This window comes from Apium graveolens, chromosome 7 (assembly GCF_009905375.1).
Source record: "Apium graveolens cultivar Ventura chromosome 7, ASM990537v1, whole genome shotgun sequence".
Taxonomy (NCBI): Eukaryota; Viridiplantae; Streptophyta; class Magnoliopsida; order Apiales; family Apiaceae; genus Apium; species Apium graveolens.
Genome location: NC_133653.1, coordinates 35,336,192 through 35,361,422, shown reverse-complemented (window position 1 = coordinate 35,361,422; position 25,231 = coordinate 35,336,192).

Here is a 25,231-nt window from a genome sequence, read left to right as displayed (position 1 = left end):
GGATGATTTTGGTTCGTGATATGTAAATATGATGTACAATGGTTCAAATAATTAATTGATTGCTTGAAATATCGATGCATGTTAACGTTGGTAAATTTTTAGATTTTATAAAATCATTTTCCTAAACATTTATTTTGGTTCAAAGAATTAGAATTGGTGGTTATATAGTAGATAGATGTGTGTATTGCTCGTTAGTGATCATTATATGTTTATGTGTTGCGAAGAATTGATTATTGAGTATTGTTGATTGATTTTGATAAAAGGGCTAGTGAACTTACGAATGCTTCATGCCCAATTTTCGGGAGAATTATTAAATTATAATCGCGTATGTAATAATAACTACAACATGACTTTATGTATATTAGTTGCAAGTAAAATATAATAATATATCTCATGGCGAGGGTTGTAGGCTATTCATACCTGATTACATACTATGTGAATACGTATATGTATGATTACTTGTTTATGTGTAAAAGGTCGGTGTGAAATGATTAAAGGTATAAAGTATATATAGACAAATGTGACTATGTGTTATGTGATTAGTGTGGTCAAGTTATGTATATATAAGTTGGGTTATGGTTAAGCGAAAGGGGCAGTAAAAGTTAGATGTACAGAGAAGCGTCAAATGTTTATAAGGTCCCTAATTAGGGTTTATTGTTATATTTTGGATATGGAAAGCGAGGACATTCGAACCAGGAAAGGAAAGAAAATCCTAGGTGGCAGTAACTCGATCTCTGTGAAAAAGGAAAGCATTTGAGGCAAGTAATTATGCCCTTTCTTATAAATGTTGAATGATATGAAATGATAAAGGAAATGTTGTGATACGAAATGGTAAAGAAAGTTAATCATTGATAATATTAACCAAATACCTGATATACCACTGATTAGCCTGTTTCTTTTGAATACCTATACATCCTATACTTTCTAATGCTTCGTTCTCATTGTTATTACCTATACGTCCCGAGATCTTTATGATAATAATACTTATGTTTTGTTGACACCCCTGCATTAATATTAGCTTTTGCTTTACACATACCGTTAATATCTTTGCTTACCTTTGATCATACTTTAGCTTATGTTCCCTTCTACACCTTTGTTCACCCCACTTGAATTCCTGGAATAAAGCTAAAAATGATTTTCGACTTGAAAGAGTCCAAATGATTTCAAAGGTTGGTAAATGTTTAAAAAAAGAATTAAGTTTTAGAAATACAATAATTTTTCTAATATAAAGGTTTTGTTAAATTCCTAAAGATTGGATATGGGGATAAGAGGCTAGCGAGGCTAGTCCAATATTAAAGGTCAATATAGTGCCTTAGGTACCTTATGACCGGAAAAGAGGTCAGTAAAGGATGGATAATCCAATCGAACACTACTTATTTTATAATAATAAAAGATAAATATTTTAATCGTGCCTTAAGCACTAATCCTATGAACATTATTCTTTGATCTTTTAAAATTTATCATGAGGCCTTCTGGATTCTTTTACAGAAACTTACTTATAAAAGATACATTCAAACCAATTACTTGATTCTTCCAGAACCTTGATCTTGAACCCTTTAACCCAAGATCAAAGAGATAGATGTATTTCTGTTAAGTTACTGCCAAGTTCTATTATTTAGAGTTATATTATTAGTACTTGATGAGCCTTTTAGCTCATATTATTTCGTGTTTATCTAACCTTGGCAGTTAAGCAAGAAGATGGTCAGACTTAGGCGCACCGCTCGTAAGAGTATCTATAACGGTCCATTCTGTACCGTTAGGTTTCAGGTGTCAGATCAGGTAGCTGTCGGATGTGAGGAATCGTTGGATGTTTTTGGGAAAATAATCTTTGAGTACAGATACAACTGGGTTAGCTGGTAATTAATTTCTAATATTTTGAAAAGTGTGATAATAATATTTATTATTCTGGTTGGTAGTTATAATCTTGTCTCATATTTATCATGTGTCAGTTCTTGTAATTTTTCGGGGTTTGTCATATTACTATTACTGCATAGTTTATTTATTATAGAGGTATCATGGGTCCTCATTTATAACCCCGAGTTTGGGGCGTCACATGTATCTTGAGATACTCAACTAACTATGTCATTTTTTTATTTTTATTTCTTTTTTTGTTTTACACTCATCCCGCTGTTTCTAATTCTTCCATTTTTATTATTTGCTTCCCAACCCTAAATGGTAGAAACCTAGCAACAAGACATGATTCTTAAATGCAAAAAACATGAATGTAAAACCCGTCGGGTAATATGAAAATGTAAAACCCAAATTGATTTTTTTGGACATGATAAAACCTAAATAGAGTTGTAGAATTTAGATTCACACTTTGTTTTAATTTTTGAATTTCTAAATCTACATATGACGGTTTTACACGGATAAAAAAGAAAGAGGAGAGAACGGACAGATTAGTTCCAGAGAATAGACAAACAAACTAAATGGAAATAAAAAGAAGCTCCAAAATGGTATCATTCTGGGATATCTCAGGATACAACCCTGAGATGTATCTCAAGGTCCCTTTTCTCTGTAGAATTTATAATATAATAAATATATATTTTTTAACAAATGTTATTCCCAAATAATGCAACAAAAATTATAGAAGGAGGGGGGAGTTGAATATAATTTTGGCTCCTTTTTCTGATTTTAAGAATAGTTCTTACTTAATATATAACTGTGTTTGATTTTGCAAGAAGTGCGGAATGAAAGTAAAATAGAAATAAACACAAAACAATAAAACACAAGGCTTTAAAACCTTCTGGGAGATTTGAACTTATCCACTAGAGATATATATAAAGTTGAGAACTCTGTGATGCTTAAATAGCACACAACTTCTTACAAGTGAACTTACAAAATTACAGAGAAATGCTTAACAGATAAAGCTTTTTCTATCTCTCTGAAAATAATGTTTACTCAGTTTTTTTTTCTACTTGCTACACTTGGTTTATATACTACCAAGTTACATGATAAAAAAACAAATAAATAAAATAAAAATTGTTTCTAGTCTAATTCCATGCTACTTCATTACTTTATCCAGCATCTTTGAATATCTTCATAATTGCATAGAAATTGTAATGCTTCTTTGTTCTCTAAATCCTGTAATTAGGCTGCCACATTCCATTTGCAAACACTCGGCGCATGTGACTGATTTGTCACTGTCAACTGCTATTTTGAATATGATCATCCGTCGGGACTATGTTGGTCATCCGACGGGAGCCTTGTTGATTATCCATCGAGAGCCTTTGTAGATCATCCGTCGGGAGCCTTTCTGTCATGTGACTCTATTTCACTTATACAGAATTACAAGACATCTTATATTTACATTTAGCCAACCTATTATGTATATCAATCTAATAGTCAACACGACTTGAAGAATCCTACAGCATCTCCTAGTACATTGTTGTTTGCAGAAATGTGCTATAATACTTATTGTTATATTAGCTACACTCTCGATGGATGTTCAGTTGTCATCCGTCGGGACTATAAAGTTCATCCATCGGGACTGTTTTAGAACATCTGTCGAGAGCTACAAAAATACTAAGTTAAATCTACTAAGGTGTTTTGTTTAACTTATCATCAAGCTCACAACATATTCCTAAAATAATCCCCCAATTTATGTCTACTAGAATTGTAGCCATAAATTAAGAGAAACTTGATGATAACAAAACACCCTAAATGTACATATTGAATTGTAGTAGATAAAACTAGTAAGTGCTATAGTTTATTTGAAAATTGAACAAAGTAAAGTGTACAAAGAGTTCTCACAATCATTTTCAAGGTGCTCCTCTAGTCTGAGTAGATGATTTCTATTTCCTTGATTGTCTTGATTTCTTCCCAAGCTTCCATTTGTTTTCTTCTATTTGATTTTGGAGTTGTCCGTGAAATTTAAATTCTTCAACATTTGATAGATCCAATTTTTCTTGCATTTCCAATAGAGTCTCATTGCTTAAGATGCTCAATTGGTCATCCAATATGATGAATCTTGTAACACCTTTATCATCCATAAATTCCATTAGCCAGTTGAAGGGTTTTTAGCACATAAACGCAGCGAAAACGTAAATTTAAATCTTAAAAAAAAACCGAAACCCTCCGCAGGATTTATGCGAAAAATAATATTTAATTCGTAGTTTAGTATGTTTACCTTAAGAAGCTTTACGTTAATGGAAAGATGGAGGTCTTTAATGGCGATCCAAAAATGATGAACAGAGATCCTTAGCAGCTGCTCCTCAAGTGTGAAGCACTCCACCGGTATTCACCAAGAAAACGATGTAATGAAGGAGGAGGAGATGGAGAGAATTAGGGTTTTGTAAATCTTTTTGGTTAAGGCAAAAATAGGGTTTATAATAGTATATTTATAGGCAAAATTTTCAGCTGAAAATTTTCCCATAAAATATTATTATTATTAACCCTTTATTATTCTCACTAATAATTAAAACACCTTTTAATTATTAATCCTTTTTCTAAAATATTTAGAAATAATTCTCTCACTTGATTTAATTTCCAAAAATTAAATTCTTAATTAATAATATTAAGAACCTTTTCTTAATTAATTTTATAATCAATTAAATCTCATTTAATCAATTATTAAATTTGCCAATTAATTATTTATTTCATAAATAAATAATTATCAGCCATTATTAATTAATTCCTCCACCATTAAATCATTCTCTTTTATGGTGTGACCATGTAGGTTCAATATTAAGCCGGTAGTAGAAATAAATAATAATAAAACTATTTTATCATTATTTATATAAATTCTCTAATTCATTAAATATGATTAATTAATTAATCATATTTATTCTACATCGTGAGGGATACTTCTCAGCATATCGCGATTATCCGGATAATACGAATTCACTGCTTAGAATACCAAGAACCTATTCAGTGAGTAGTTACCGTACAATTAATTCCTTTTACCCTGTAATGTCATGATTAAATACAAGGCATGGAACTTGTGTCAAGCCTATCTTATTTAATTACTTGCTTTCCTGAACTAGCATAAGTGGATCAGCATTGAACATTCTCTTCCTTCACTGGATGGGGTAGATCCTTTATTGATCATACACTATCTTCGTGTACAAATTCTATACCCAGTAGAGCCCTTATAATTGTCCCTTGAGACTAAGAACTAAACCAAAGCATAGTTCAGTGTACACGGGATGACTATGATGACCTCAAGTCTAAGGATACTTGTACAACTATCACTATGTGAACAACTGCTGACACGTGAGTGAACTCCATCAGTTGTTCAGCTGTGTGAGACATGTTCAGTGAACTTATTCTATAATAAGCACCTACATACTAGCTATAGTGTCACCACACAAATGTCTATGAGAACAGACATCCTTCATAATGAAGCAAGCATAATATGTACCGATCTTTGCGGATTATTAATTACCAGTTAGTAATCCTACGACCAGGCACTATTTAAGTTTAGAGTTATCATCTTTTAGGTCTCATTATTATGATCTCATCACAATCCATAAAAAGCTTTACTCTAAACTGTGGTATATCTTATTTAAACATTTAAATAGATAGAGCCCGCAATAAAAATAAAATAAGCCTTTTATTAATATCAATGAAATTAAAACAGATTACATAAAAGTTATTCCTAAATCCTCATACATGATTGGACTTAGGACATATCTCTTTCACCAGTAAGGCCTCAAGTGCACTGTATTTCCTGTGAAGAGAATGGATAGAGTTCTTGGAAGTGTATTTGAGGCTTTTCTGCTCCTAAGTTCTTCTATCTTCTTTAGAACCAATTTCTTGGCTGTCACATTGAATTCAAAAATTTTCTTGAAGGATGAGAAGATCTTTATCAAAATAGAACAACTTTCTTGAATAATTCTGTGAAGGGGCTATATGATCTCTTTCCCACCCTTGTATTTGAACACTAGTCGTTTAGGGATGGGATATTTCTGTGAGCATGAATTCCCCTCACTTCTTCTAATTCATCCATGTAGAGATTGATATCTGAAAATTCTTTGATATCACATATGTATAGAAGATCTCCCTTGTTGACAGTTGGTTTAGCTTTGGTTAAGGTTTTGGTTTTAAGTTTCACAGGCTTGACCTTCTTGATTGCTCTTGTCTTTTTCTTCTTTAGCTTGTTGAATATTGGTAAATTAAGCTCAGGAAGAGGCAAATTATCCCAGTCTATAGGCTCATCCTTAGGAACTATTGGCTCACCCTGAAAGTTCTTTGTAGGATCCACCTTAAATTCATCCTGCACTTTTGAGGGCTTGGATGTTTGAGTTGAAGTTGTAGACTGTTTGGGAATGTAATCTTCCATCTTGTCATCATCAAAATCCAACATTCTTTTGAGAAGGATTTTTAATATGAACTTCCTTTTCTGTTAGGTTCATTTTGCATTTCCTGATCTTCATCTTCAGCTACCACAGATTGTTTCTCAGAAATGTCAGTTGTAGTTTTCACAGCTTGAAGCTTGGCTACTATAGCAGCTTGCTTTTTCTTCTGTTTGAGTTTCTTAGCATCTAAAGCAGCTTGCTTCTTTTCTTGCTTGATTCTTTCCTTTTCTTCCTTCTTTGCTTCTGCAAATTGAGGGTGTCCAACCACCACACATATTTATTTCCCATTCCTGTATATCTTAGCAATTCTTCTCTATAGCACTGAGTCAGTTGGATCTTTGAAGAATGCAATGGACCTTGCCAACAGCTTCTTTTCATCTGGCCTTGGAGTCTTTAACATAAGGTCCAAGGGATTCTAGTCAGATGAGTTTGGATAATTTCTTTTGGGCTTCAAAACCAGATTGGATTTTGGAGACTTTATACATGAAGGTTGGCCCTTTTCCAAATTACCTAGACTCATTTCATTCACAGAAATTTGCTTGACTTGAGAGAAGTGATGAAAGATCTTGTTAGGTTTCTCAATTGGACCAAATTTCTTTATGTTGTCTTCATCAATCTTCCTCCATTTGTCATCCAATTCCTTCTCAACTGCTGCAACATCAAACTTCTTGAAATTTATCTTTGAATCCAACTTAGCAGCTGCTATCTAGATCAGATCAATGTTGTCCAAGACTGGTGTGTTATATATATTTGAGATGTCATGTCTAATATGTTTCATGTTTAGTTTTCAGATCTTAACACATAGGAAATATCAGTACTTACTGGAATCAGTACTTATTGGAAGTCAGAACTTAAGGATATCAGAACTTAGGTTATCAGAAGATAAATATCAGAAGATAGATATCAGAACTTAAGTACGGGAGGACTTACAGTTAAGGAAGGAAGCTGATTTACAAGAAAAAAGATCGAGACTAATACAAAAGAAGATATGCATGGAAAGAGTTAGAGGACGGAAAGAATTGTATAAGATATCTGATTGATATATTTTAGGAGACAAAATTATATTCCATATCAGTTAGAAGTTATCTTGTAACTGTGTACTATATAAACACAGACATAGGTTTACACTATATTTGTTATCATTATCGAGAAGATCATACATTGTAACCTAGCAGCTCTCATGATATTTGTCCATCACTGAGAGAGAACAGTTCCATTGTAACAGAGTTTATTATATTGAATATATCTGTTTACTATTACTTGTGTTCGAAATCGATTTGATTGTATTAAACACTGTATTCAACCCCCTTCTACAGTGTTGTGTGACCTAACAATTGGTATCAGAACCTATCTGTTAACACACATACAGTAAAGATCCAAACAATCATGTCTGAAGAAGCAGAAAATCCAACCAAGCCCACCAAAACTGAAGAAACTAAAAACACTCAAATCCACAGTCAATATGAGACTATTAGGGTTCCCATACTGAGACCTTATGAGTACCCCATATGGAAAGTGAAGATGGATATGTTTCTGGAAGCTACAGATCCAGAATACCTTGACAGGATTAATGAAAGATTGCATAAGCCAACTAAGCTCTCTGTTGTAGTTGCAGATCAGCCAGCAAAGACCATACCAAAGGAGAAAAATGAGTATACAGCTAAAGATATCTCATCCATTGCCAAGGATGCAAAGGTAAGGCATTTGCTGCATAGTGCCATTGATAATGTCATGTCAAACAGGTTAATTCATTGCAAGACTGCAAAGGAGATATGGGATGCTTTGGAGACAAGATGTCAGGGAACTGATGCAATCAAGAAGAACAGGAGGACTATACTCACTCACGAGTATGAGCACTTTGACTCAAAAGCTGATGAGTCTAACTGACTTATATGACATGTTACGACCGGCATTTTGTGTAATATTATTTGTGAACTTTGTATAATATTAGAGTCGAATGTAAATATACTTAATGATTGTATGTTGTGTGAATGAAAATTTCTGCATTATAAATTACTTTATGTAGAATATGATTTTTCAAAGCAAAAGGTTATTTATTTCCCTTATTTTTGATTTATAAGGAATATTCTAAACCTTGGAAAAAATTTCTTTTAAAAGTTATTTCATTCATAAATTTCAAAAGTGATCTTATAAAATTTCTAAAAATCCAAGTTATTTTATGGTATAAATTTTATAATTTTTGAACTTGTATTTTATTTTATAAAAATAAATCTTTCAAAATTTATTTGTTATAATTAGCAAATTACATGGAAACCCTTGCATGCAAATCACTCTTCCATTTTATTAAAGGGCAAAGGAGACCTTTCCAACCCCACTAACTCACTTGTTGTTAACCAAATTACCACATTAACCTTGCATGCAAAATGGCCTAACATTAGCTAGAGGGTATTCTTGTACATTCTCATTTCCACTCATTTCTTTTAGTCAATCAAAGGCATAAAACCAAAAACAAAATGTGAGAAATGATTTCACTCACTCCACACTCCAACTCACCTCTCTTTTTCTCTCCTCCCCCTCCCTCTCCTTACTCTCGGCCGAGAACCCCCTCCCCCACTCCCTTCCATTTTTCCATCCCATTTCTCATCTTCCCTAGTGTAATTCTTCCAGCCTACATTTATTTTATATACTTCCTAAGAGTTTTGTGATTTGGGAGATGAAGTTTCATGGTTGCATGTGTAGCTTTTGTGTGATCTCCAAAGAGAAACTCTTGATTCTTGTGAATTCAAGAGCTCTCTATGAGATACATTTTATATATGTTTTAACTAAGTGTTTTATGGAGAAACCATGCTTTAAAAACCTTTGCATGCTACTGAAATTTCAATATATAATCATGTTTAGCCATGCATGCTAGTTTTAAGATGTTAATACGATGATCAACCATGTTGTGTATGCTACTCTTCTCGAAATCATGTTTTCATGTTTAAAAATCTATAAATTCGAATTATTTGTGCTTGAAATAGATTATTTCTATGATATATTTCTTAATAATAGTTAAGAGAAGATATATTTCATGATTATTAAGGTTGAGTAATAGGTACAAGTCAAATTTACAAGAATTTAAACTCTACGTTTTAGCCGAAATTTTGTTAAGAAGAATATATTTCATGATTATTAAGATATATTTCATGATTATTAAGGTTGAGTTGCATATTATATTTTAATTTGCATGTTGGTGTTCTAGGGCATGGATGAACTCCACTCCTGTTGAGGCACTATTTTAGGATGTTGATGCACTAGGTTTTCTTTGGTAAAGGTTGGATGTTTGGTTAATAAGTGGGAGTCAAGGAGGAAAGGGATTAGTTAGTGTTTGCATTTTTTTCCAGATTTGATGCACTAGTTTATGGGGAAGTTTTGAATGAGCATTTGTTGTGCACTTCGAGGCCCAAGACACCAGAAGCTAGCACTAGGAGTATATAATAGGTTTTCGGTGTTTGTTGGAGGTTTGTAAGACGTTTGGTTAGGTGCACGAGTGGAATCACAAAATCTGTCCAGCAGGGGACAGTTTTGTTGTAACTTAGAAATAGGAAGTTTTGACCATGTCATAGATAGGCCCTCATTAGGCCCTGTTGGAAATTAGTTAGAGGGAGTGTCAGAGGAGTTTTTCAAGCCATAGTTCATAGGATTTGAGTTAGAATAATGTGTCACAAGTTAGTTCAATTCAGGACTTTTTCTGCCCAGAAAAACAGGGGAACCATGGACTTTAAGCTTAGGCCTAGGGATGCCCAAGCTAGGCCCTTGAGCCACATCAAGTTTGGGAGTTGCCTTATGATCAGAATAGTCTAGTGTAGAAGTTTTGGAGGTAAACTTGTAGTGTAAGAGTGTCTAATGCACTCAAGAAACCATAGATGTCATTCTGAAATTTACCTTAGTAAGCACCTTCACTTACCACATAGTTTTAGAGCATTTATGAGTGAGGCCTAGGTTAACCACTATAGTTGCAACATAGCATAAAGCCAGTAGAGTGAAAGGCCCAAGTGAGGGTCAATAGATTTTGGATAGTTTGGTAAAGGCACATCGAGTTAGGAGGCCAAAATTTGGAGACTTTGTCTAGTTTAGCGATCAAGTGACTTAAGTTGTGGAACGAGATCATCCAAGCCTAGCGTTGTAATATGGTGTGTGTGTGTGATATTTTTTGGTATTTAAAATATGGTATGTGAGTATATATGGCTATGTGTACTATTATGTTTATAAGGTGATTATAAATTGCGTGTATATAAGCCTAAGTGCCATTTGTGTTTAAACTTGCCATAAAGGTCGAGTAAAGCTTCCAGTTGCTCCTACTTTCCAGTCCAGTCCAGTCCAGTCCAGCCTTCTCAAGGCAAGTGATTCAACCTACTTTTTAATTTACACTGCGAATGTGTGACAACTAGTTCTTATATACATGATGCGAGTATCCTGATTTACCTTGTTATACCTGGACCAAGTGATTCTCAAATCTATTTTCGTATTATATAGAAATGTCATGAACCTTCAAGTACTTATTGCAAGTAGATCAAAAATCATACCATGCTAGTATACCAAAGTAATCGGGATGCCATGATAAAATAGAGAATTGTTATAATACCTGATTGATCCTTTTGATTAACATGCTATTGATTACTGAGAAATCTTGATTTTACACCCTGATGCTTGATTTAACTCTTGTAAGAACCCCGATAGAAACTTTATCTTGATACCTAAAAGCCAGATATTCTTTAAAGTCGTGCACGATTGTTTGATAACCCTATCCTTACCCTAAAGCTTGACATCCTAATATACCTTAAGCTAATGATCACCTTCTTTATATCTTAACACCTCTATCATACTTGTAACCAGTAATGCTTATCTTCTTGATGTTCTAATACCTATACCTTGTCTAAAACCATTGTTTTAAGCCTAGTTTGGCATTACTCTTTCCTATTATCCAATAACCCTACTAAATCTCCTTGTCAAAATTCTTGTAAATGGAAACCTTTCAATTACCCTGATAGAGTAAAGTCTAGTGGATCATGGCCCTAAGATTTAGTGAACATAATTCCAGTGTTTCAAGTCAATCTACAATCCCTTGATAAAGATGTTTTCTGTTTAAGAAATTTTATTATCAATCGGCATCAGTTTTTGAAATGATTAAAATTTGGATTTTCAGTCCCAAAGGGGGATAAATGTTTTCCTTAAATAGTGGATCCGGACTGAGACGCAAGTCCTTTCCACACTGATATTGTAGGCTTAAAAGTGCCTAGGGATCCTATTAATGTTTTAGAACCCAACGAGGTTCGGGATTACTTCGCGGCTGATCACCGGCTGTAATACGTAGCGTCATAAAATGGTTTTTGATTAAGATATGATTTTGAAAAAGTTTTTGATACAAGCAAATGATGCCATCACCCAAAAGTTCATCTCTTGTTATTATTAGTTATATCTTCACATTGTCATTCTTTAATATATATCTCAATTTATGTTTTGTATCGTATTGTTTAGCACTTGTTGAGCATTTGGCTCACTACTTGCTTTAACTCTGATATTACAGTTAGCAGCTATGGTTAGATTCAAGCAGACAGCACGTAAGACTTGTGATGCCGATGCGTATGTCCGAGCTCAGGTAGAATAAGAGATAGTTTTGTGTGAGGACTCGATATTAAAACCAGTTGTAATAGTTAGTAGTGTTGGGCTGTTCCAAACCCTAATATGTAAGATCTTGGATTCAGTAATATTTACTTTCTTTTAAATGTTGTAATAGTTATATATTATGTATTGTTAAGTTGGGGGTGTGACAGGTTTTGGTATCAGAGCTACGGTTTAGAGTCCCTGGACAACCCAAATAGGTTATAGGATATATGTATAGGTTATAGATAATATGCGAGAGAGTAGATTAAGTAAATTTATTATTAATACTCCTCTTATTGGTTTGTCAGCAAAGGGTGCACTCCTCGTCATCCTCTGGGTCGGATGACACTATTTCTTTCTCTGTGTATGCTGAGTTGATGCGCGAGTTTGACATGCTTCAGGGCAAGTACGACCGACTGTTAGACCGATTGAAGAACGTGTATCCGGACAGCCGAAACTATGAAGGGAAGCTTAAGGAGCAGATGACTACGAGACTTGAGACTTTGGTTCAGTACGTCAACACTAAGCTTGAGGAAATGCCATCACACCGAGACCGTACCAGTCATTATATCATCCAGATGGTGGCGGATGAGCTCCAGAGCATTGTGAAGATGCTTCGAGAGGAGAAAACTACCAAGCTCCGTTCCGATGGAGTGGAGCCTTAGTTATTTCCATTATCTACCTTTCATGTTGTTGTATTATCGGACTTTGTAGAATTCCCAGTTGTTTCCTTTAAATAAGCATGTTATTCCTAGAATCAGACTTTATCCTAATCTTGATATATTGTGACCTTTAAATTTCAATTATTATGTATTATCATTCCATATGCTTTCAACTGTTATCTTACGCCTTTATATGCATCACCATATTTGATTAATTTGAAACTTGACCTCATATATAAATAAGAATGCCATGCTACACCCTCGAAATATTTCATTATTCATACCTGTTTTGACGTAACTCTTATTTCAGGATAATGACACCCAAAAAGAAGAACCCAACAACTACATCAACCACAGATCCAAATATTCTTCGATTACTGGAAACCTTACAACAGAAAACAAACGCTATAGCTCAACAACAACTAACTCTTCAACAATGATTTGAAAACCAAGATAACCGTGAACCACACCAACCACCTGATCCACCAGTACCACCTCGACAAGTTATTACTTTCAAGGCTTTTCAGAATGTGAACCCACCTGCATTTCATGATACCACTGATCCAATAATAGCTAACACATGGATTAAGAAAATGGAAAGGGCTTTTGAGTTGGTACAGTTAGGGGACGATCAGAAGACACCATATGCTACTTACTTCTTGAAGGGCGAAGTCATCTATTGGTGGGAATCAGTAAAAGCTATGGAAGCAAATCAGCAAGTTTCTTGGGAAAGATTTAAGAAGTTATTTCTGGAAAAGTATTACCCTAAGTACATGCAGAATCATATGGAGCTTAAATTTCTTGAATTGAAGCAAGGGAATATGTCTGTACTGGAGTATGAGAAGAAGTTCACAGAATTGTCAAGGTTTGTGACAAAGTATACCAGCAGTGAGGAGCAAAAAGCAAAGAGATTTCAACAAGGATTAGAGCCTTGGATCAGAGATAGAGTGGCTATGTTTGAGCTTGATACTTATGCAGGCGTAGTACAAAAATCTGCTCTAATTGAGAATAATGGGATACAGTCAAGAAAGGAAAGGGATAACAAGAAGAGAAAGGTTCCATTTTATGGAGAAAAGTCTGAAGCCGGAAATTCACAAGATTAGAATGTAAAAAGGATTGGATTCCATAAGGGCGGAAATTTTCAAAAGAAGGGAAATTTGAGCAAAAGACAAGAATTTAAGGGGAACAATCAGGCAAGCCAAGGACAAGTTGGAGAAAAAAGATTTCATAGACCGGAATGCAAGCATTGTGGAAGAAGGCACCCCGGAGTGTGTAATAAGCTGAGCAGGACATGCTATAGGTGCAACCAAAAGGGACATTTGGAAAACGAGTGTAAGATGTCGAAGCCAGGAGTTACATGTTACAAGTGTGGAAAGACTGGACACATAGCTAGGGAGTGCAAGACAACCGGACCAGTTAAAGCTCTGATAAATGTGGCAAGTACCAGTGAAAACGTGCCAGCTGAGGTATTGGCATTACCTCCACCGCCTACAACAACTCCGCAAGCAACAGCAAGGACATTTGATTTGAAAATGAAGGATGCTGTTCAGAACTCTGAGGCGATAGCAGGTACACTTTTACTAAATAATGTCGAAGCTAAAGTATTGATTGATTCGGGAGCAACGAGATCTTTCATATCAGAAAATTTTTTTGATAAACTTCAATGTGATAAAATGGTTATGAGCGAGTTAGTAAATGTGGTAATTGCGAACCAAGAGAAGATTCCCGTGAGTCAACTATGTCCAAAGTGTGAGATTGATATTTCGGGGTATAAGTTTTCAGCCGACTTGATACTCTTCAAGTTGGGAGAGTTCAATATAATTTTAGGTATGGATTGGTTAGGGAAGAATAACGCCCAGATTAATTGTAAGTCCAAGAAAGTGTATTTAAAGATGAAGAGTGGAGAGAAAGTAGTATTTAAGGGACAGAGGCAAGAGCAACTGTTTCTTACAATCGTTCAGGCTAAGAAGTTACTTAGAAAAGGTTGTGAGTCGTTCCTAGCTTATGTAGTGGATTCAGAAAAGGGCAACCCCAGCATAGAAGGTATTCCCGTAGTTAACGAATTTCCATATTTGTTTCCAGACGAACTACCAGACTTACCGCCAGATCGACAAATCGAGTTCGAGATCAACCTTGCTTCGGGCACAGAAATAGTTTCAAAGGCCCCATATAGGATGGAACCAGCAAAAATGAAAGAGTTGACGAGCCAGCTACAAGAATTGTTGGACAAAGGAGTGATACGGCCAAGTACGTCGCCATGCGGAGCACCAGTCTTGTTCGTAAAGAAGAAAGATGGAAGTATGCGATTATGTATAGATTATCGGGAGTTGAATAAGGTGATGATTAAGAACCGATACCCGCTACCAAGAATAGATGACCTATTTGATCAGCTGAAAGGAGAAAAGTGCTTTTCAAAGATTGACTTAAGATCAGGATACCATCAATTAAAGATCAAAGAAGAAGATATCCCAAAGACAACATTCAGGACAAGATACGGACATTATGAATTCTAAGTAATGCCTTTTGGATTGACTAACTCCCCGGCAGCATTTATGGATCTGATAAATTGGGTATTTAAAAAGTATTTGGACAAGTTCGTAGTGGTATTCATTGATGGCATCCTTATTTATTCAAAGTCGGAAGAAGAACATAAGCAGCATCTGTGGATAGCATTGGAGATACTCCGACAAGAGAAGTTGTATGCCAAGTTTTCTAAATATGAGTTTTGGTTAAAGGAAGTTCAATTTTTGGGGCACGTCATTGGAGATGAAGGAGTTAAAGTAGATCCGGCAAAGATTGAGGCGATTATGAGTTGGGAAAGGCCAAAGACACCTACGGAAGTGCGAAGTTTTCTAGGATTGGCAGGGTATTATAGAAGATTTGTCAAGGATTTTTCGAAAATTGCCACGCCATTGACTAAGTTAACCAGGAAGAATCAGAAGTTCGAATGGAATGCAGAATGTGAGGATAGCTTTCAAGAGTTGAAACAGAGATTGGTAACAGCTCCGGTGTTAGTACTACTAGACGACCAAGGAAACTTTGTGATTTTCAGCGATGCTTCACATAAAGGATTGGGCTGTGTGCTAATGCAATACAATAAGGTGATCGTGTATGCATCAAGACAGTTAAAACCACATGAATTGAAGTACCCGACGCATGACTTGGAACTAGCCGCCATAGTGATCGCACTTAAGATTTAGAGACATTACCTCTACGGGGAAAAGTGTGAAATCTACACGGATCACAAGAGTTTAAAGTACATTTTCACTCAAAAGGAACTCAATATGAGGTAAAGGAGATGGTTGGAATTGATTAAGGACTATGATTGCTCGATAAATTATCATCCTGGAAAGACAAACGTTGTAGTCGATGCTTTGAGTAGGAAGGAAAGATTGAATGTGATAGCAACACCAAAAGAATTGTCTGAAGAGATTAAGAGATTCTGATTGGAACTTTGTGATTGTGGAATAGTTGAAGAAGTTTGTCGTGCAATGACTTTCAGCCAACACTAGTGGAAAAGATAAGGAAATGTCAGGAAGAAGTAATGGAGAAAGAGAAGAATCAGCTAACTGGAGAAGAGATTGGTACTCAAAAGGATGAGCAAGGTATACTAAGGTTTTCCTCAAGAATTTGGATTCCTCATGTACCTGAATTGAAGAATGAGATTTTGCAAGAAGCCCACAATTCAAGATTTTCAATCCATCCGGGAAGCACCAAGATGTATCGGGACTTGAAGCAGAACTTTTGGTGGCCAAATATCAAGCGAGAGGTGGCAGGATGGGTTGTGAAGTGTTATACTTGTCAGAAAGTGAAGGCAGAACATCAACGACCAAGCAGATTAATTCAACCCCTAAAGATTCCAGAATGGAAATGGGAAAATATTGCTATGGACTTTATAGTGGGACTACCGTGAATGAAATCCGGACATGACGCTATATGGGTTATAGTTGATCGCCTTACGAAGTCGGCGCATTTCCTTCCAATTAATGAGAAGTCTTCATTGGACAGATTGGTTCATCTGTATGTGCGTGAAATCGTACTAAGACATGGAGTACCCGTATCGATAGTTTCAGACAGAGATCCCCGATTTAACTCGAGATTCTGGAAGCAATTTCAAGAGAGTCTTGGCACGAAGTTGAACATGAGTACGACATATCACCCGCAGACTGATGGTCAGAGCGAAAGAACAATTCAAACGATCGAAGACATGTTTCGTAGTTGTGCAATCGGAAGTTGGGACGACCACTTGCCATTAGTAGAATTCTCCTATAATAACAGCTATCACTCCAGTATTGGCATGCCACCATACGAAGCTTTGTACAGATGGAAATGTAGATCACCGACAAGTTGGGATGAAGTAGGAGAAGGAAAGATTCTAGGCTCGGAATTGGTACAACAGTTGCATGAGACAGTCAAGTTAATTCAGAAAAGGTTGCTTGCTGCTCAAGATAGACAGAGAAAGTATGCGGATCCAGCGCGTAAGGATGTTAGATTCCAAGTAGGCGAAGCCGTTTTGCTGAAGGTGTCACCAAGGAAAGGGTTGTCTAGATTTGGCAAGAAAGGGAAGTTAGCACCTAGATATATAGGTCCTTTTGAAATTTTGAGTCAAGTGGGGAAGGTGGCCTACGAGTTAGCCTTACCACCTCAGTATCAGCATGTGCATAATGTGTTCCATGTGTCATTGTTTAAGAAGTACAATCCTGATGTCAACCATGTGATAGAATATGAACCTGTAGAAATTCATGCAGACCTATCATTTGTGGAGCAAGCTGTCAAATTACTCGACTGGCAAGTAAAGAGTCTTAGGAATAAGTCGGTAAAGTTAGTGAAAGTACTTTGGAGGAACCCCAAGGTCGAAGAATCAACTTGAGAGTTAGAGTCTGATATGCGTTCCCGGTATCCTCATCTGCTCTCTTAGATTCTGGGGACAGAATACCTTAAGGGGGAGAGGATGTTACGACCGGCATTTTGTGTAATTTTATTTGTGAACTTTGTATAATATTAGAGCCGAACGTAAATATACTTAATGTGTGTACGTTGTGTGAATGAAAATTTCTGCATTATAAATTGTTTTATGTAGAATATGATTTTTCAAAGCAAAAGTTTATTTGTTTCCCTTATTTTTGATTTATAAGGAATATTCTAAACCTTGAAAAAAAATTCTATTAAAAGTTATTTCATTCACAAATTTCAAAAGTGATCTTATAAAATTTCTAAAAATCCCAGATATTTTATGGTATAAATTTTATACCATAGTGTAATTCTTCCCTAGTGTAATTCTTCCACCTACATTTATTTTATATACTTCCCAAGATTTTTGTGATTTGGGAGATGAAGTTTCATGGTTGCATGTGTAGCTTTTGTGTGATCTCCAAAGAGAAACTCTTAATTCTTGTGAATTCAAGAGCTCTCTATGAGATACATTTTATATATGTTTTAACTAAGTGTTTTATGGAGAAACCATGCTTTAAAAACCTTTGCATGCTACTGAAATTTCACTATATAATCATTTTTATCCATGCATGCTAGTTTTAAGATGTTAATATGATGATCAACCATGTTGTGTATGCTACTCTTCTCGAAATCATGTTTTCATGTTTAAAAATCTATAAATTCGAATTATTTGTGCTTGAAATAGATTGTTTCCATGATATATTTCTTAATAATAGTTAAGAGAATATATATTTCATGATTATTAAGGTTGAGTAATAGCTATAAGTCGAATTTACAAGACTTTAAACTCTATGTTTTAGCCGAAATTTTGTTAATTATTTTCCATGAGTTGCATGTTATATCTTTATTTGCATGTTGGTGTCCTAGGGCATGGATGATCTCCACTCCTGTTGAGGCACTATTTTAGGATGTTGATGCACTAGGTTTTCTTTGATAAAGGTTGGATGTTTGGTTAATAAGTGGGAGTCAAGGTGGAAAGGGATTAGTTAGTGTTTGTATTTTTTCCAGATTTGATGCACTAGTTTATGGGGAATCTTTGAATGAGCATTTGTTGTGCACTTCGAGGCCCAAGCCACCAGAAGCTAGCACTAGGAGTATATAATAGATTTTAGGTTTTTGTTGGAGGTTTGTAAGACGTTTGGTTAGGTGCACGAGTGGAATCACAAAATCTGTCCAACAGGGGACAGTTTTGTTGCAACTTAGAAATAGAAAGTTTTGACCATGTCATAGGTAGACCCTCATTAGGCCCTGTTGGGCCTTAGTTAAAGGGAGTGTCAGAGGAGTTTTTTCAGCCATATTTCTTAGGATTTGAGTTAGAATAATGTGTCACAAGTTAGTTCAAGTCAGGACCTTTTCTGCCCAGAAAAATAGGGGAACCATGGACTTTAAGCTTAGGCCTAGGGAGGCCCAAGATAGGCCCTTGAGCCACATCAAGTTTGGGATTTGCCTTATGATCAGAAGAGTCTAGTGTAGAAGTTTTGGAGGTAAAATTATAGTGTAAGAGTGTCTAATACACTCAAGAAACCATAGATGTCATTCTGAAATTTACCTTAGTAAGCACATTCACTTACCACATAGTTTTAGAGCATTTATGAGTGAGGCCTAGGTTGACCACTATAGTTTCAAGATACCATAAATCCATTAGAGTGAAAGGCCCAAGTGAGGTTCAATAGGTTTTGGATAGTTTGGTAAAGGCACATCGAGTTAGGAGGCCAAAATTTGGAGACTTTGTCTAGTTTAGCGATCAAGTGACTTAAGTTGTGGAACGAGATCATCCAAGCCTAGTGTTGCAATATGGTGTGTGTGTGATATTGTTTGGTATTTAAAATATGGTATGTGAGTATATGTGGCTATGTGTACTATTATGTTTATAAGGTGATTATAAATTGCGTGCATATAAGCCTAAGTGTCATTTGTGTTTAATTTCGGGTTGTAAATAGGTTGCGTTGGTGAGAATATATTATAATGAGGTTATTATTAATTGTGTAGGATCTCGAGACGAGGGTAAACTTGCCATAAAGGTCGAGTAAAGCTTCCAGTTGCTCCTACTTTCCAGTCCAGTCTAGTCCAGCCTTCTCAAGGCAAGTGATTCAACCTACTTTTTAGTTTACACTGCGAATGTGTGATAACTAGTTCTTATATACATGATGCGAGTATCCTGATTTACCTTTTTATACCCGGGCCAAGTGATTCTCAAATCTATCTTCGTATTATATAGAAATGCCATGAACCCTCAAGTACTTATTGCAAGTAGATCAAAAATCATACCAAGTTAGTATACCAAAGTAATCGGGATGCCATGATAAAATAGAGAATTGTTATAATACCTGATTGATCCTTTTGATTAACATGCTATTGATTACTGAGAAATCTTGATTTTACTCCCTGATGCTTGATTTAACTCTTCTAAGAACCCCGATAGAAACTTTATCTTGATACCTAAAAGCCAGATATTCTTTAAAGTCGTTCACGATTGTTTGATAACCCTATCATTACCCTAAAGTTTGACATCCTGATATACCTTAAGCTAATGATCACCTTCTTTATATATTAACACCTCTATCATACTTGTAACCAGTAATGCTTATCTTCTTGATGTTCTAATACATATACCTTGTCTGAAACCATTGCTTTAAGCCTAGTTTGGCATTACTCTTTCATATTATCCAATAACCCTACTAAATCTCCTTGTCAAAATTCTTGTAAATGGAAACCTTTCAATTACCCTGATAGAGTAAATTCTAGTGGATCATGGCCCTAAGATTTAGTGAACATAATTCCAGTGTTTCAAGTCAATCTACAATCCCTTGATAAAGATGTTTACTGTTTAAGAAATTTTATTATCAATCGACATCAGCTTTTGAAATGACTAAAATTAGATTTTCAGTCCCAAAGGGAAATAAATGTTTTCTTTAAATAGTAGATCTGGACTGAGACGCGAGTCCTTTCCACACTGATATTGTAGGCTTAAAAGTTGCCTAGGGATCCCATTAATTTTTTAGAACCCAGCGAGGTTCGGGATTACTTCGCGGCTGATCACCGGCTGTAATCCGTAGCGTCATAAAATGGTTTTTGATTAAGATATGATTTTGAAAAAGTTTTTTATACAAGCAAATGATGCCATCACCCAAAAGTTCATCTCTTGTTATTATTAGTTATATCTTCACATTGTCATTCTTTAATATATATCTCGATTTATGTTTTGTATCGTATTGTTTAGCACTTGTTGAGCATTTGGCTCACTACTTGCTTTAACCCTGATATTACAGCTAGCAGCTATGGTTAGATTCAAGCAGACAGCACGTAAGACTTGTGATGTCGATGCGTATGTCCGAGCTCAAGTAGAATAAGAGATAGTTTTGTGTGAGGACTCGATATTAAAACCAGTTGTAATAGTTAGTAGTGTTGGGCTGTTCCAAACCCTAAACTGTAAGATCTTGGATTCAGTTGTATTTACTTTCTTTTAAATATTGTAATAATTATATATTATGTATTGTTAAGTTGGGGGGTGTGACATGACAGGTTTGTCAAACTTTTGAATGATCTGTCACTGGTGGAAAAGGAATATGATCTTGAAGATTTAAATCTAAAATTCCTTTTAGCTCTTCCTGAAAGTTGGGATTTGAAGTCTACTACTATAAGAGACAACTATGCTCTTGATGAAACTAATCTTGATGAAATTTATGGTATGCTCAAGACTTATGATGAGATGGATCAAAGGAGCAAGAGACATGGGAGAAAGTCAAGAACAGTTGCTGTGAAGGCTGCGGAGGAATCCCCCAAATAGACTGTCTCAAAGAAAGGAAAAGAAAAGGCTCTCATCATAAAGTCTGATTCAGAATCATCAAGTACTGATGATGATGATTTAGAAACTGAAAGTTTACCTAAAATAGATATTGATGAAGAGATGATGAAATTGTGTGCTCTTATGGTGAAAGGTATCACAAAGATATCCTACATGAAATTCATAAGGGGAAAGAAGTTTTCTAAAAAAGGTGGAAGTACTGATAAGAAAGGGTTCAGAAAGTATGAAGGCAAAAATACAAAGTCTGACAGAGGAGATAACTCAAATGTCAAATGCTACAATTATGGTGAAAGAAGCCACATATCTCCTGACTGCAAGAAAGCAAAGAGTGACAAAGGCAAGGCACTTGTCACAAAGAAGAAAAGCTGGACAGACTCTTCAGATTCTGATGATGAGGTGAATTATGCTTTAATGGCAAATGCTGACGGCAGCCCTGGAACTGCTGAATTGAAGGTACCTCAAACAACTTATGCTTTTCATACTGATAATATTACTGAGTTGAGATTATATCTTAAAACCATGTTTATTAGTTACAGAGATCAAACTTTAACATGTGAAAGATTAACTTCTGAAAATCTTGCTTATAAGAAAAGGAATGACTATTTAGAAAAGGAGTTAGTTAAGTTCCATCAAACTCAGAAAGAAAGAGATGATGTTTTTTATGTTAGAGATGAAGTGCTAAAATTGAATCAATCTCTAAAAACTGAGTTAGAAAAGGAAAGAGAGATTATCAGGAGTTGGACTAACTCTGGCAGAGCAACTCAGAATTTATTAAGTAGTGGAAACTGGAAAGAGGGCTTAGGTTATGGAGATGATAAAAGTGAAAAAGGAATTGAACAAATAGAGCCAATTATTGTTAAACAAATTTCTAAGCCAAAGGTAAATCATGTTAAGTTTGTAGCTAATACTATAAAGTCTGATTATGAAAAGATGAAAGAGTCTGTAGCAGAAGTTAAGTAAAAGTCAACTTCTGACAAATTAGAACAGGATAAACCAGCTGAAGTCAACATAGGCTTAATGACTAAGAAGCAGCTTAAGCATAAGCTGAAAGAAATAAGGAATGTCAACAAGGTAAAGGCATCTAGGAAAAATAGGAATGGAAAGGAAGGTGTGAATAAAAGCAACAATTATATGCTTGTTCCTAATGCTCCTAAAAAGAAATGTTATAATTATGGAAACTCTAACCATCTTGCTTCTTTTTGCAGGAAGAATAAGAATATAAACTATTTACCTCCTAAGCCAGGAGTTAAGAGTCAATCTGTTAGGTTTAAGCCACAAAATTCTTATTTTCATTGTGGTAGTTTATGGCATTCCATTTATACTTGTAAGGAATATCATAGTTTGTACTATGATTATTATCAAATAAAACCTTCTTTGAAGAAAGCTACTTTAATTCCTTCTAGTGTAAAGTCTGATGCAAAGTCTGATATAAGTTCTGATAAACAGCATGTTAGCATAAACTCTGATATTAGATCCGCTGTAAATGCTAACAAACTTAAAAAGGCAAAAGGATCCAAGCAAGTCTGGGTCCTTAAAACTAACCAGTAGTGGTCTTTGTGATTGCAGGGCAACAGGAAAAACATCCTAGTCTTGGATAGTGGATGTTCAGGACATATGAATGGAAATAAAGTCCTACTCTTAGACTTTGTGGAGAAAGCTAGCCCAGGAGTTTCTTATGGAGATGATAACATGGGAAAAACTCTGGGATATGGAAATATTAATCTTGGGAATGTCATCATTGAAACAGTAGCTCTTGTCTCAGGACTTAAACACAATCTGCTGAGTGTGAGTCAAATCTGTGACATAGGTTATTATGTGGATTTCTTTGAAGAACACTGTGAAGTTGTAAGCAATTCTAAAGGCAAAGTGGTTCTGAAAGGTTACAGGCATGGTAACATTTATGAAGCCAGACTTTCAACAAGTTCTGATGGTTCTGCAATCTGTCTGTTGAGTAGAGCATCAATTGAAGAAAGTTGGGATTGTCACAAAAGACTCTCTCATTTAAACTTTAACAACATAAATGAGCTTGTAAAGAAAGATCTTGTGAGAGGACTGCCAAAATCAGTATTTGCTCCTGATGGCCTTTGTGATTCATGTCAAAAGGCAAAATAAAGAAAATCTTCTTTCAAGAGCAAAACTGAGACATCAATTCTTGAGCCTTATCATCTACTGCATGTTGATCTATTTGGTCCAGTCAATGTCATGTCTATTGCAAAGAAGAAATATGTTATGGTTATAGTGGATGAGTTCACAAGGTACACTTGGGTGTACTTCTTGCACAAGAAGAATGAAACTGCATCTACTATAACTGATCATGTCAGACAGCTGGATAAGATGGTCAAAGATTCTGTTAAAATTATAAGAAGTGATAATGAGACTGAGTTCTAGAATTCAATCATGGAAGAGTTCTACAAAGAGCATGAAATCAAACAGGAATTTTTTGCACCTGGAACTCCACAGCAAAATGGAGTTGTAGAAAGAAAGAACAGGACTCTCATTGAAGCTGCACGAACTATGCTTGATGAAGCAAAGCTGCCTACCTACTTTTGGGCTGAAGCTGTGTAGACTGCTTGTTTTACACATAATGCTACACTCATAAACAATCATGGAAAAATACCATATGAGATGGTAAAGAAAAAGAAGCCAAATCTGAAATACTTTCATGTATTTGGATGTAAGTGTTTTGTTCTTAAGATTCATCCTGAACAGCTGTCAAAATTTGATCTAAAAGCTTATGAAGGAATTTTTATTGGATATCCACTTTCCACAAAAGCCTTCAGAGTCTACAATTTAAGAACAAGAGTTGTCATGGAATCTATCAATGTATCTTTTGATGATAAGAAGATTACTGGACTTGAAGATTTCAATGATCACGATCAGCTGAGATTTGAAAATGAAGACTTAAATTCTGATTCTGTAAATTCTGATGACTTAAACTCTGATCCTGTAAGTACTGATGTCATTGAATCTGTGAAAAAAACTCCAACGGAAAATACACCTGTCCAGGGGGAGCAAGCTGAAGATCCTACCACATCTCAAGACTCTTAAGAAGTATTAGAACCTGTCACTGGCTCTTCAAGTTCTGATTCATCTAGTTCTGATGAGCCAAATTCTGATAATTCAGGAAACTCTGATACTTCAAATCCTGAAGGATCCAAGTCAAATTCTGAAGTCTCAGAGAGCATAACTACAGGGGGAGCATCAGAAAATACTGATGGAGACAGCATGGATCATGGGGTAGGATCCAGTTCTAGAAGTCAACTTCAATCTGCAAGAAAGTGGACCAAATCACATACACCTGACTTAATAATTGGAGATCCTGAAGCAGATGTTAGAACTAGAACTGCAACATCAAATGAATGTCTCTATCATTCTTTTCTATCTCAGACTGAACCAAAGAAAGTGGAAGAAGCTCTTCAAGATGTTGATTGGGTACAAGCAATGCAGGAAGAGTTAAATGAATTTGAAAGAAATAAAGTCTGGACCCTAGTGCCAAGACCAAAGAACAGATCCATTGTTGGCACAAAATGGGTGTTCAGAAATAAAACTGACAGTGATGGCATAATTACAAGAAACAAAGCAAGGCTGGTTGCTAAGGGTTACTCTCAACACGAGGGCATTGATTATGATGAAACATTTGCACCAGTTGCTAGATTAAAAGCCATAAGAATCTTTTTGGCTTGTGTTGCTCACAAAAAGTTTAAAGCCTTTCAAATGGATGTAAAAAGTGCTTTTCTTAATGGAGAATTGGAAGAAGAGGTCTATGTTGAACAACCTCCAGGCTTTGTAGATTCAAAATTTCCAAATCATGTCTACAAGCTTGACAAAGCACTTTATGGCCTTAAGCAAGCTCCTAGAGCATGGTATGAGACTTTAGCTCAATTTCTTCTAGAAAGTGGCTTTCACAG